The 15,256-nt window shown below is 40.6% G+C and overlaps 1 protein-coding gene across 1 annotated transcript in view; it reads right to left on the bottom strand.

Annotated features, from left to right (window-relative positions):
- The window catches only part of LOC121947286 (XK-related protein 7-like), a 148,473-nt gene extending 133,679 nt beyond the window's left edge, over positions 1 to 14,794 (bottom strand). The window contains exons 1-3 of the mRNA XM_088081714.1: positions 14,531 to 14,794; positions 12,518 to 12,606; positions 4,054 to 4,240 (exon numbers count right to left, since the gene is read on the bottom strand). The gene's annotated coding sequence lies outside the window, so the exon portion shown is untranslated. The remainder of the gene's footprint in view (positions 1 to 4,053; positions 4,241 to 12,517; positions 12,607 to 14,530) is intronic.
- Positions 14,795 to 15,256: the final 462 nt, after the last annotated feature.

Genomic DNA, 15,256 nt, shown 5'->3' with positions numbered 1-15,256 from the left:
ACACACACACACACACACACACACACACACACACACACACACACACACACACACACACACACACACACACACACACACACACACACACACACACACACACACTCCCACGCGGCGTCAGTGCCTGTTATAGTGACAACGTCGCGGACAAAACCAACAACAGACAAATATATAAAAGTGGGCTGAAATTCCGTTTAATTTTAGGAGATTTCCACATCAGCGCCGCTCTCATAAACCCGGTATTTAGACATGCATGTAGGTTTAGGGAAACCAGGGGAGCCAGAAAGATAAATAGACCGAATTATAACAGAAAGTTTTGGAGCCACTCTTCCCCAAATAGCACGGGTACTTTTGTAAAAATGTTTAAAAATAGACGCTCGAGACCACAGATGTCACTAAAAATGTCCTCATGTGTTCTCACACAGGCTGCTGTCTTTCATTTGGGTCTCATTTTTCTCTTGTTTGCGCCGCTTTTCCCATGTATTTTTTTATTTTATTTTATTTTTGACATTTTAACTGTTTCTCGTGTTAACCCTTTGCAGCATTGCAGAGCCTACATTGGTATTTTGTCTATAGTGATGTCTTTTTTTGGAGTATCTTCAAATGCTTCATATTCCTAAAATCTGTACAGCATAAGCTAAAAGGTTTTGTAAGTCAATATAACATAATAAGTGATAAAAGTATTCAGATTGTGGCATTAAAAAATAATACACATAACATAAATAAAAACACAAAATAGACTGATCCAAAAGATCCATGAGTTATTTGGACGACATCATTTAGCTTTTGAGATATTTTATGAGCAGAGTCCGAAGGTGTTGTAATAGATTAATTGTTCATTCCTCTGACGCCATTAAGCATTTTCACATGGTTTGTACCCATTTAAAGTAGCAATGTCAGTTTAATTGGATGTGGCTGTTAAATATGAATTTTCGAAGAATAGTTTTGTTTTCCATACAAGGTTGTAAAATTCGATTTTTTTTTTTTTTTTTTTTGCAAACACTAGATATCAAACAAAAGTGAGAGACTGTATCAAATCAAGTGGCAGTGAGCTGTAAATTCACCACTTCTGAGATCTCTCTCCACCTCCGTGCCGCTGCCTGCATGTCTGCAGCTCCCTGTACCAAAGAGTATTGTGAAAGCCAAGAGCACTCTCTACGCAGCAAAATCTGGGGACCCAAACATCCCCAGAAGTACACTTTACAGAAAAAACAACTGCTCAGTTTGAAGAAATCTCAGTAGACTAGGGGTCTCTGACTCAGGGTGCAGCCCTATTATGTTTTTGTCAGGAAATTCTGGTGTAATACCACTTATGCAAAAAAAGTATAAGGTCATGACATCATGACAAAGAAAACAGAAGCCTCAGCTTTCTGCTGCAAAAACAATGAATGCTGTAGCTATTATGGTTCTTATGTAAAGCCCATATATACAAGATCATGCAAACAACCACCTACTGCAATTACAGGAAAATTCCCAGGGAAATTACAGGGTTGGTTCTTATTCAATTTAAACAGGATCATGCAAGTAACAATCTCCTGTGGATGTCAGTTCTTAAATGGTTAAATGTTGTGAGATGTTGGAAAATGTAAGAAAAGGACAGAAGAGGATTACAGGAAGAGAGGAAAAGACAAGACAAACAGCCAAGACATAAAAAACACAAGAGGAGTATGACTCAGAAATTATTAAAAATTAAAAAAGTGGGAAAAAAAAGATGCATGCATACAGTCAAGCCTGATCTCAACTGAAATTCATAAATACACAACAATAAGTGGCCTTGAACCACTTTTCAGTCTCCAAACCTTTTGAAAATTTCACATTTTCTCACCGGTTCTTATTTTCAACATTTATCATTCAATTCTTTTTTTCAGTCTTTATTACGGCTTCCTTGTCTTTTTAAATTTTTTCTTCACTTAACATTTATTCATGTTGTATTTTCTCTCAATTTGTCATCTTTTTTTAACTTTAATCTAATTTCATAGTTTTTAAATTCATCACATCCTGTAACACTTTTTCAAACTATATTAACAAATTTGCAGGCGAGATGAGAAACAGAACAGAAACAAAGAGTAAAACTGTAAGAAAAGTGAACCCTGACACACTTTGAGATAAACGACTGACTAGAATAAAACTGGACTTTTTCTCTGGATTCCTGCTGACTCAGATTCTGGCTCACTGATTGGCTGCTCTGACTGTTTCCACGGTGATAGATGGGTTCCACCAATCAAGGTTAGCGGTCAGGCCTGCCCGGGATCTGAACCCACAACCCACAAGCCCTTCAAAGCCAAGGCCACCAAACCAGCAGACCTCAGAGGTTTAACACCCACACCTTGGCTCCCACTGAGGAGAGACGGAGGGAGGAGGAGACGGAGGGACGGAGGAAGAGGGCGGGAAGAAAGAGGAGGACACATTAGAGAAGGGAGAAAAAAGAGACAGGAAAGTGAGGAGGAGAGGGTGAAGGGGGAGTTTATGAGATATGATTAGCAGTGTTGTGTACGATCACACTTGCAGCTCACATTACAAGAGCTCGCTCAAAGTGCAGATCACACAGAATAAAATCAACTCAATTTCTCGAAATTGGACAAAGACATAGATAATTTGATTGGAAGTTGAGCTATTTCGTCATGTAAACACCTCAGACTTTAACAGGACCAGATGTTCAGTCTCCACTGAAGAGAACCTCCTGTTTCCCCAACAGCCGTCCTCCTAGATGACGTCCTTTTTACCAACCCAGGTCCTCACTTCTCTGTCTCCTCTCAAGAGAACCTCCTTTTTACACAGATGCAGTCAAATACTTCACTCCTCTGTTGTTACAAATGAAACTCTCTGGTTACGGTCCTCACAGTATCCTCTCGGGAAAACAGCATATGTTTTGGGGGGTCCAGTGTGGCCAGCGGATTTGTGGGTCAAGGTTTCCTCCTCAGTGTGCCAGTCCCTGTTTACAGTCCGATCAATCTCTGAACCGATCAGCTATCGCTCTGATGATATTTCAGCTAATTCCTAAAGATATCTGCTTTTTAAAGCAGATCAAATAAAACAAAAGCTAGTAACCCAGTTAACCTAGAGGGCAGCCACGCCCTTCACTGCCTTTTACTCAAGGCCGGGCCATGGGGGCAACAGGCGGAGCAGAGCGCTCCAGACGTCCCTCTCCCCAGCAACACTTTCCGGAGGCGGACAGTCCTCCTTCAAGGCCTCCCCGAACACCCGAGTTTTTGCTTTGGCGACTGCCTCAGCTGCCTTCAGGCTAACCGGTGCCGTCTTTGCCAGCACACCCAGTGCTGGTTTCCAGCAGCAGGTTTTTAGGTTGCTGTCTAAAGCCCGGCAGCTTCCCGCACTACTGGTGTCCACCCGCAGCTCTTGAGGTTGCCACAGCGACAAGCAACAAGTTCGGCCAGCACACCCCGCTGTTGGTGTACCCGCAGTTTTTGAGGTTGCCGCAACGACAGGCACCGCTGACTCTTCGGACCACAGCTTTTAGCAGCTGTTTCCACAATGGAGGTTCTGAACATGGACCACTTGGATTGCGTGTCCCCATCCTTCCCCGGCACAGGATGCAGCCAGGAGTTAAAGACCTGCTGGAGCAAGTCTATGAAGCCGGGTTCAGCACACCCGGGGACCCGGTCCTGCATGCTACCCAGTTGCCCAGCCTTAATTCCGACCCTATAGGTGGTGGCAACGTGTTACTTATTCGGGCTGAGCCCAACCGGGCCCTATGGCCAAAGACCCGCCCAATAATCACTCGCCTACAAGCTCCACCCCCCTCCTGGGTTTGGCTCCAGGGGAGGCCTGTGTCCCCATACTGGGGGGGGGTACTCTCAACACTAACTCATTGTGTCATCATGGTCTTTGTGACGTAAACGTGATGGGTCGATACGGCTCCAACTACAAACTGAAACTAGAACGCCTCTGATTCCAAATGTCGTCCAATTGTCCTCATTTTCATATCGACGCTGCTCGTCTCAGTGAGTCAGCTGCGATCTCGTCCCTCAAAGTGCACAGCACAGACAGTAAAGGAGGACTTTATGTCCTGCGCGAGTAGAGAAGTGTCTGTCCACTTACCGCTGAGGCTGCGGATGTACTTGAGCAGTTTCTTCCCTCCTGCCGGGTCCATGTGGGGGCCGATGCCCAAGTTTTTGGGACATAGGTCCCTCTGCATGTTGCGGAGGGCGTGGGCAATGGCATACAATGGCACATTAGACCTTCCCCTCCTGCTCGTACTTGGAATCGATGCCGATACGCTCCTGACCTGAGAAACACACACACAGAGGACAGCCAGAGGTATTATTTACTGGGAACATCCAACCCCCCGAACGTCCATTACAAAACAGTGACAAAAAGTTGAAACTGAAAAAAAGAGTGGAAATAAACTGTCATAAAATAAATAAGAGTGATATGAAGATTCTCAGCCTCCCGGGCTCTGAGGGCTCAGTACAACAACCCGAGAAAAGCGACTGACACCCTGAACTACGACCTTCGCACGTCTGCCAACTGCAGAGACGCTCCCTGTCATCCAGCTCGGACCGCCCGCTCTGTCACAAACCTAAAAAGCAATACTTTGTTCCAGATGTAATAAATGCACCTAATTTGCACTAAACCTCGCCTGTTCTGCTCAGCAGCACTTTATCACGGCGCGCTCCAGCAGTTTGATGCTGCTAACCCACACATGCATCTTTTTTATTCGGTTGTTTGCTGAAACTGTTGTGATTAATGTCCCGCAGCCTTCTCTGCATCAAGTTTCTGCCTTTTACTGTTAATAAAATTCATTAAATAAATAAAATATTACAGTAATTTCAGCAAAAAAAGTATCGAAATGACTGGTGGCCGTGTGTTTGCAAAAACAACAGCGGTGCATGCTCAATGAACGTGACCCGTCACCCTTATGTCATCGTGGGCTTTCACCAAACGTGACCATATCAAATTTTTCACCAGACCTGATAAGTCTGCAGAGAGTCCTTGAATATGGACTCTCTGCAGAGTCCATATTCAAGGACTCTGCTCTTAAAAAAGGCAATTTATTCCAGAAAATAATAATTCCTTCAGTTTCAAGAGCCTTCACTGACCGACCTGCGCTCAGAGCTCGGCACTAATGATAATTAGAAGAAACGAAGCAATTTCAATAGGCGCTAATAATTCTTTGCATCCAAGAAGGTCCTCGCACCACTAGGTGCTCGGGCCCTAAAAAAAGTTCTGTGGTAAGATAAATGTGTCAGGCCCTGGTGTCTATTAAAAGTAAAGTGAGGGTCAGAGGTCATTCCCTCTTTCCTGTGAGTGGTGGAAATAGACCTGCCACCCGGTTACTGTCCACAAAAACACAATTCAGCTTCCTCCCAGTTGGGAAAATGTGAATCCCACAGTTTTAATCCGACACAGAGGCTGCAGTGATCTCTCAGTTATTGTCCCTGACCTCACGTTTGATGTTTTCCTTTCATGTCCTGCACTTCTGTTAGACCACTGTGTATAAGTGGGTTTTTTCCAAATCATAGAAACTGCTTTTATGCTTCACTGTTCCTAAAAAAAGTTCTTTATGTGGTACGGAGTAGGATGAAGATTTTCTGTGACCTCATACAATCCTGCCAACATTAATACAAGCTGTTAAACCTCCTCCTGTCCCCAACAGCCCCTTTGACAGGAAGTGAACGCACAGCTACTTCCTACAGAGACAGGAAACAGGAAGCAGTGGGGGTATGGAGGAGAGCCTGACATCCTGCGGCCCGAGAGGGAAGAGAGACACAACCCCCCCATGACATCATCTGGTCCTCTCACAGCAGAGCCCCTCAGGACCTGAGTTTGGTTGTAAAGTGTTTTAGTGTTTAACCCTTTGAAACCAGAGAAATTGGTTGGATTTCTTGCAATTCTTTGTAATGGGCAATTTAACAAGACATGACCCAAAAATAAGCAAGAAATAAGTGAAAGGTTACAAGAAAACAAGCAAAAACAAAAAACAAAAAAATGAAAAATAGACAAGAAAATGACCCAAGAAAATACTGAATTGAAAAAAATGTATAGTTCTATCTTACAGAATTTTAAATATAAAAAATATATAATAATAATAATAATTATTATTATTATTATTTTCTCGACATCCTTCTCCTTAATTTTTTTCTTTTTTAAATCACCCCATTTAAAATATTTTTATGAAAATAGGCAAAAACAAAAAGCAAAAAAAAGAGACAAGAAAATGACCCAAGAAAGCACTGAAAATTTTCTGTAACAAAATTTTAATTATAAAAACATTATCATTAATAATAATAATAACAATAATAATAATAACAATAATAATAATAACGATTATGATAATAATAATAATAATACCCCCCCCCCCCCCTAAAATTTTCAGGTCTTTTTCTTGTCACCTTTTACTTATTTCTTGCACTGTGTGGGACATTTGCTGCCAAGCTGCTCTCTGCCTTTCTCCCATGTTTTTGAGAGAAATTAAACCAATTTGCTCTGGTTTAAAAAGATTAAACTGCTTGTAAAAAAAAAACACCTGAACCCAGCACAGGAAAACTTATTTTGAACTCCTTTTCAAAGGGCTAAAGAAAAAATCTCCCGATAAAAACTGACTGAACTAGCCTCACAGAGATAATTTAGCCAAAACAAAGGAGCATTATTGGTCACGTCTTTAAAAAAGTGACAGATGAGAGCACCATGTCCACGATAGGTTACAGAAGTTAACATGCGATTCCTCCATGATGGAGCCACATGCAGAGACTGGAGGACTCATGACTCTGCAATCAAATGGTCCTCTGTTTTATATTAATATGAGGACCACCATATGATTTCACATAGCTACAGCTTCAACTATGAGCCTCATATGAAAATCTTAATAACAATACTTAAATCAATCTGTCAAATCTCACTGACAAACACATGGTCTGATGGATACAGCAGATAATTTATCACAATGTAAATGGATTTAAGGAAATAAATAAAGTTCAAAAGAGATAAAAGTGACATATCTGCACACAAATCAGTGAGGCAAGACTCTGAGTCTCGATTGTATCTGTCCTCAGTTCCTGTTTAAAATGCCACACACACACACACACACACACACACATTCCCAGACACACTGCATTATTTTGTGTTCAGCGGTCAGAGTCGCAGTGGAAATTCAAAAGCACACGGACATAAAATAGAAAGTTTTGGTCACTTATGCACACATACTCACATTTACAGTGTAATCACACACACACACACACACACACACACACACACACACACACACACACACCACAAATGTTAATGCAAGAACATTACAGTATTAAAGTACAGCGTTCATAACAAAGTTGCACAAACTAACAAACAAACACATTTACAGTGTAAACCAGCTGTCATCTCACATCTGAGTCTGTGAAATCACACACACACGGAAGACCGCAGACACACACACACACACACACACACACACACACACACACACACACACACACACACACACACACACACACACACACACACAGAGTAAGTGAGTCAGTGTGTACTTGTGGTGACTGATCTGACATTCTAACCACATGTGGCCAATAAAACACCACAGAGACAGAAAGAGACGGGAAAATCCCTCGCTCTCTCTCCCGCCAACTGTCTTGCATAGTCTCTCTCTCTTTCTTAATCAGTCTCTCTCTCCTTGTCGAACACATGGATTTACAAATTCCATTCTCTCTGCCTCTCCCCGTAACGCTCTCTGGAGTTTTCTTTTTTCCCCTCACTGTCTATCTCCATATGCATCTTAAATGTCTGTCTCTGTGTCTCACTCTGCATTCACACTGAGTACAAAAATCAGAGAGACCAAAAACGCACTGAGTCTCTGAGGAGAAAACAGGTGGATTAACTTTGAAGTGAGCCCGGGTGTGCCCATATTAACCCCCTGTTCTTCAAACTCTTTGTGCAACAAATCCAGTTTATCAGTGCTAAAATAACTACCAGATCCCACGTTTGCTTTGTGGTAATTTGATCTAACACAATAACCAGAGTGCAACCAGGGCTGAACTCAAACCACGTCCAGCGTGTCCTCTCATCATGTCCTCGTCACACAAACACAGAGCAGATGGAGGGAGGGGGAGACGGCGGCCGCTTACACCGGTGTTGAGTGGTTACTGTAAGCAGCGAGCAGGCTAATAAATGACAGTATCAGGGCTGGATCTAGACATTTTGGTGCCCTAAAAGAGACTGGAATCACCTGTCGGACAATGAGAGCGAAGCAGACATATATGGACACCGGCGGTGAATGAGAGCAGAGCGGACATTGAAACTTGAATAAATACAGCTGGCTAATGGAGAAATTTGTTGATGCTTTCACAGCAAAATAAAGTAGATATCAGGGAAGTAATTATGGTAAAATTTGTTTTTCATGTAATACGGTAATAAATAACAACAACAAAGAAAACATCTGTATCTGCTGTCAGCCAATTTGTTGTTTTGAACAATGTTATTGGCCCAGAATTCCACAATCGATGCATCGATAAAGCATGAAAACGTTAAAAACTCAAATTTGCTAATCAAAGATTTCTACAAAAATAGACCTTTATCTCATGTCCACATTCTTCCCTCCTTTCTGCTTAATTTCTCCAAAGTTCCCCTCTTTCTTTCTTCTACATCATCTTTAAAGATTCTCATCTCAAACGTTGTGTAAAGTTTTACAGATCGACATTTTAAAAATGTCTCAAGTATCTTTTTTTAACTTGTGGAAGACCAAATGTTCCTAAAACCAAACGGCAACATTCTTGCAACCACATGTTACACAGAACACCTGCAGAGACTAATGTGAAAAGTTCTTGTCTGTTTGCAAACAGAAACAACATGTAGATTTTCACAAACACACACACACACACACACACACACACACACACACACACACACACACACACACACACACACTCACTCACTCACATGCACACACACACACACACACTCACTCACATGCACACACATGCACTTACGCACCATGCACACACCCTGGAAGATCACATGTGTTCATTTCCAGCTGGGAGAAGGGGAATCCAGCCTTGTGTTATCTTTTCCAGTCAGGGTAACAAGCAGCGGGGTGAGGTGTTCCCACAAAAATATACACCTCTTCCTTTTTCTCTCTACACACACACACACACACACACACACACACACACACACACACACACACACACACACACACACACACACACACACACACACACACACACACACACACACACACACACACACACACACACACACACACACACACACACACACACACACGGAGGCACACACACCCTTTCCGAACATCCCAAACTTCCACAGGAGTTTCCTCCTCATTGCTCACATTCCTGTCAGTTACCTCAGCAAAACACACACTGTTAAAATCCCTACTACTAACACACACACACACACACACACACACACACACACACACACACACACACACACACACACACACACAAACACACACACCAAATACAGCAAATGACCCGGGGTAGGAAAACACACACACTCTCCACACACCACACACTATCCTCAGTTGGGTTTTTACGGCCCAGTTACACGTACAACCTTCTGTTCTGCAACCAAAAGATTCTTGAATCTTATGGAAATGTTAATAAAAAAGTTGCAAGTCAGACAAAAAGAGACAGAGTGCAAGAGTGAGTGTGGGACTGAGGTGAAAACGCAACAAATGGGGTGAAACAGAGCAAAATCTGGTTAAAAAAACATAAAAAGTGAAGAGAGATCAGGAGAAAGAACAAGGACATATAATTTGCGGAAAACAAGAGGAAAGTTTGGCAAAAGGAGGCAAAAACAGCCGATACGGAGATACGGAGAAAAAGAGATAGAGGTTGGTAAAAGGAAAGAAAGAAAAAGATAAATAGGGTGAAAGACGGAGAACTGAAAGGAAGAAAATCTGAATAACCCTTTAAAAACAGAGCAATCTGGCTTGATTTCTTTCAGAAACGCGGAAATAAAGCAATGAGCAACTTACTAAGAAACGACCAAAAAATTGGGAAGAAATTAGTAAAAAGCTACAGTTTATTTTAAATCTTTAAGAGGCTGTTCGAGTTCGAGTTTTAATGTGAGAGCGATGATACTGGTATCATATGAATCTAGAGGACATGAGGAATTGACCTCTGACCTCAGGATATCTGAGTGAAAATGGGTTCTGTTCGTACTCACGAGTCTCCTCTTTACTGACGTGTCCATCATATGCTCGTCCCCTGCAATTATTCATTTGACTCGTAATCAAGACGATCTGGTAAGAATTGCTTTACCTTGTCAAAATGGACTTCATAACTTCATAACTGAACTTAAAACATATGATTAAGAAATGTGATTAACTGCGATTAACTATTGAGGTTCCTTTATAAATATGGATTATCTTTAAGAATCTCCTCATCTAAATTTCAGGTCATGTTTTTCTTTTATCTATTTTTATTTATTTATTTAATTTGTTGTTTATTTATTTACAATTTGCAGGACATTTATTGCCGAGTTGCTCGTTTTAGAATAAATCAGACCAATTTTCTCAGGTTTCGCTTGTGAAAAGCTTGAGCACTGCACAAGAAAACTGATGTTAATCAAGGTGTTAAAGGGTTAAAAGATGAGAGAAATATATGGAAAGGGAGATAAAGGACAGAAACAGGGAAATATTGATCATATTAATTATTTTTCTGAATAAATAAGAAAATTGCGTTAATTTGGATTTTAGAAAAATAGAGTGATGGGAAGACAAGGAAAAGACAGAAGAAGAAGAATGGGAAGACAAATAGAAAAGTGGCAGAAAGAGATGTAGGATTACAGAGGCAGAACGAAACAAAAGGCAGGAATCAAACTCGTGGGAAAGAGAAGAAAAGCTGAAGAAAAGACAAGAAAATTACAGTGGCTGGGGGGGCTGAGAGGGAATAAAACAAGAGCGAAAACTGACACAAAAAAAAGAAGAAAAGAGACCGTCAGGGAGGGAGAGAACAGTTTTTCCTTGTTCCAAATGTTTTCTTTTGAGACCGTCAGTGGTTTGTTCGGGGGGAAACTGTCCCGCCGAGCCAAACTCATTTAGCATCTGATCTGAACTCGGAGAGGACAGAATCAGAGCGGATCACAGAGGATTACAGCAACGCACAAACACTGAGGTGATTGTCTTTCTGTCTCCCCCTGTTTTCTCCTCTTGTCCTCTTTTCCCCACCCCTCCTTTTTCTCAGCTACTACGTATCCATCCAAAGAGCAGGAGGACATGAGGACTGAGATCTACAGCTTTCACAGTGGACATTAACCCTATGAAACCTGAGCAAACTGGCTTGATTGGGAAGGAGGCAATGAGCAACTTAAGAGGAAATAAATTAAAATTAACAAGAAATTAATAAAAAAAATGTAAAAGAAAATTACCTGAAAATAAATAAAAATAAATAATAAAATTTATTCTGTAATATCATTTTAAATATTTAATTATGATAATTGTATCATTTTTCTATATGTTTTTTTGCCCTATTTTCTAGCTGTTTTAATGAAAAATAACTTACTAAATCTACACATTTTTCAACAATTTTCATACAAGTTGCTGTTACAGTTCCTAACAAGTTGCTGATTAATAATAATACTCAAGGACGCTTAACAGAGTCAAAAACAAGGTCAATTAAAGTCAGTAAAACATGCAGGATAAATAAAGACAAATTCAGTAAAAGTAAGACAGACAAGAATGAAATGTGCATGAATCAAACATTAAAAGCATATTTAAAAAGTTGTCCTTTTCCCCATGTTTTCAGTAGAAATCTAACCAACTTTACGGTTCAAAGGTTTAAGCACTTGTGAAACGCATCTAAAAGCAGCACAAGAAAGGTGATGTCCATCCAGGTTTCAAAGGGTTAAGAAATACAACTATGTAGACTATAACTATCGTGTTTGTTCTAGAAGATGGTGCTAATTTTTAGGTGAGATTGTGAATGAAGACATCATCTATCTGCAGGCATCAATGAAAAGTTCAAACCTACAAATATCAAGAATTACACTCGCTCCTCACAACCTGCTACCACAAAGAGGACTGAACAAAAATAATGGAAACTGCTTCCATAAATACAGAAATACAAAACAAATAATACTAAATGTACTTTTTTTTAACAACTTTGTTAAAATACGTGCGACTGAACTTGATCATGAAATCATTAAAAAATATGACACAAAATGACATGTTGCAGAATAAAACGAAGACTTTTGTTGACAAGATCAATACCTTAGTGACCCAATACCAGCAATGATTTCTGAGCATCAACATCTGAGGGTTCACAATCTGTTCATATGATGAGGTAGTGTATAAAAAATCATCATCTCCCACATGTTTTGCCAAATGAGATGCATCAAAGTGTCTTTTCCTGCAAATCTTTTAAAGGTGTGGCTTCTCACCTGTGCTCATGTGCACTTACAAGTCACTATTACTTCTGAAATATTTTGCATTTAATTGTCAAGTAAATCTTTGAAATGTTGTAAAAAAATAAAATAGCCACAATTCCATATTTGGTTTTGAGCGAATAAACTAAACTTTGCAACACATCATTTCATCAACACATGTATTTACACACGACTGTGATCCGCCAGTAAACAGAGCAGAAGAAGCCGAGGTTGTGAGCTGAAGGTAAGACAAGTTGTCCCGGCCATTTAATCCACCTACGAGAGAAAAACAGAGCGAAGTCTTCAGGAATTTGTTCCAATTCGCCAAATTTGAATTCTTCTTTCGTGTCCAGCCCGTTCTCATTCCCAACTCGTCAAAAACCAACATTAAACATTAAACTCTGATGCAAAAAGACATTTAGCAGAGATATGATACACCACCGGGCCTCACCAGTTGATAATCCCGCCGTACTGCTCCTGTTTTGGCTGTATGATTTGCTGCCAAATGGCCGGACAACTGTGCGATACCTTTCGCAGTGGTATGATTCACCACCGCATCAGTTTATAAAGCAACTGGATTACACCTATCACGCTGGTATGAAATGCTGCCAGACGGCGTCAGCCAAATCATGTTTTTTTCTAAACCTAAGCACATGCTTTAGTTGCACAAGGAAATAAACAGAAATACAATGAATTTTACCAACATAAGAAAATACTGTATGCATCGGATGAGCAGAAAACTGAACATTTCCTGTAAATTTGAAAGTGTATTTTCAACAGACACAATGCACTTAATGGGTATAAATTGAGAGCTTTCCCTGAACGTCAACAAAAAACACAAGAGGAATCCTAACACGCCATACGTGGATGTGAACGTACTGACCAAGCAGCGATATCTGACGAGCTGGGATGAGAAAGTGTTGACATGGCAAAAACCACCTAAAGAAAACGTTTGTTCAGTTCAATTCAATTCAATGCAATTCAATTTTATTTATAATCACAAATTATTATCACAAAACAGTTTCCTCAGAGGGCTTTAGAGCGTACGACATCCCTCTGCCTGCATTGTCTAAGGTAACCCCCCCCAAAAAAACCCCTGCAACAGGAGGAAAAATGGTAGAAACCTCACTATGAGCAACTGAGGAGGGATTCCCTTCACAGGACGGACAGACGTGCAATAGATGTCATAAATAACAATTACATTACAGTATTTACAAAAAGGAAGAAAGAGAGGGAAAGAGTAATAATAATAATAATAATAATAATAATAATAATAATAATAATGGCAGTAGAAGGTGCCGTCGAGCAGGATCACGGCATCTGCGTAACCAAGGCCAACGACACAGGCTAAGCCTCAGGCAGGACCACAGCAACAGCACAACCAAGACCACGATCATAGGAGAGCCGGAGGTACAGCATCTGTGCAGCCACAATTCAGACAATTTTATCAAATTTCTCAAATGCCATTTCTATGCAGCTTTTCCAATATAATTCAAAATGAGCAAAGAAATACTTTCACAGTAACACAGCAATCTTGAGAATCACTGCATTAGAGCTAGAGGAGGGAAAACTCCCCAGATTCAATAGCACGGAAAAATATGATTTAAGGAGTCAAATTTATGGAAAAGTCATCATCTGTATTTGAACCTTTAATTTAAGTTACACCTTTAAGTTACACCCTTTCTCCATAAAACACTGTAAGAGCAACAAGACACACAAACAAATAAAATGGGCTCCTAACCAATGAGCTGGTATCATTGGGATGTTTTTATCATTCAATATGCCTGAAGCAAATGTTAGCAGGACTGCCAGCATTTTGCCATGCATTTAAATTGTAAATACTGTAAAATATGTACACAGTACCACTTAATACACTGATACTCCATCAATCCATTTCGAAATCAAATTTCATACAGTCCATGTTCACTAAACTTTTTTCACATATTCAACTGAGAAACCAAGTTTGCATTGCAACAGTACAAGAGTGGTGAACCTTTTTCCCATCAAGAGCTATTTCGGTTTTTAAGAAGTCCTCCGACGGCCATACTAAATTATGAACACATATGATGCAGCGATAACAGATTTCGATAGTATGAAAACCCGAAGTTATCACGGTTTCACGATTATTACCAGTAAATTACACTCATTCACAAACTCCTTCTGCACGAGGTTTCAGCTTATTCGCTATTAATTCACTCACCACAATACTGTCCTCCTCACATTGTCTCTGTCGGTCTGTGGTCTTATGAAAGCTGATGGTTGGACACCCCAACTCCGACGAAAAACGTTACTTTTATCAAAACGCGTTTGTCCTTTCAACTCGTCCAGTTTCGCACGTTTCGAGCTGTAATGGCGCGCGAGACTGACCTTTTTCGTCACTGCCACGTCACAAACCAGGCAAAGTGTTTCGCTTTTTATGTCAACAAATAAATAATCGTTTCATTTCTCCGGAAAAGCGCGCCATTCTGCGTCCACCTCGCGTTTCCTGGCACATGACGCATATCACGTGTCAATCTATATCCAATGTTATCACGCGATGTCACGTAACCTCAGGTGATGTGTTCACTGACCCTGAACCTGACTCGGACACCCACAGCCATCAGCGTTATCTCAGAAAAGTAATCGCTGTCGACATTTTTTCCCCCTGAGTTATATATTTATACATATGATTGTATTTCATTTGTTATTTACGACATCTGTTGCTCGTCTGTCCGTCCTGGATGAGGGATCCCTCATTATCCTCTACCGTTCTTCCTGAGGTTTCTTCCTTTTTTTTCCGTTACAGGGTTTCTTTTTTTTTTAGGAGTTTTTCCTTGGGTGATGTGAGGGTCTAAGGGCAGAGGGATGTCGTACACTGTAAATCCCTCTGAGGCAAACCATGTTTTGTGATAATGGGCTCTATAAATAAAACTGACTTGACTTGACT

Source organism: Plectropomus leopardus, chromosome 9 (assembly GCF_026936395.1).
Source record: "Plectropomus leopardus strain MGB_pleo_1.0 chromosome 9, ASM2693639v1, whole genome shotgun sequence".
NCBI classification, from domain to species: Eukaryota; Metazoa; Chordata; class Actinopteri; order Perciformes; family Serranidae; genus Plectropomus; species Plectropomus leopardus.
This window is presented reverse-complemented; position numbering and strand designations above follow the sequence as displayed.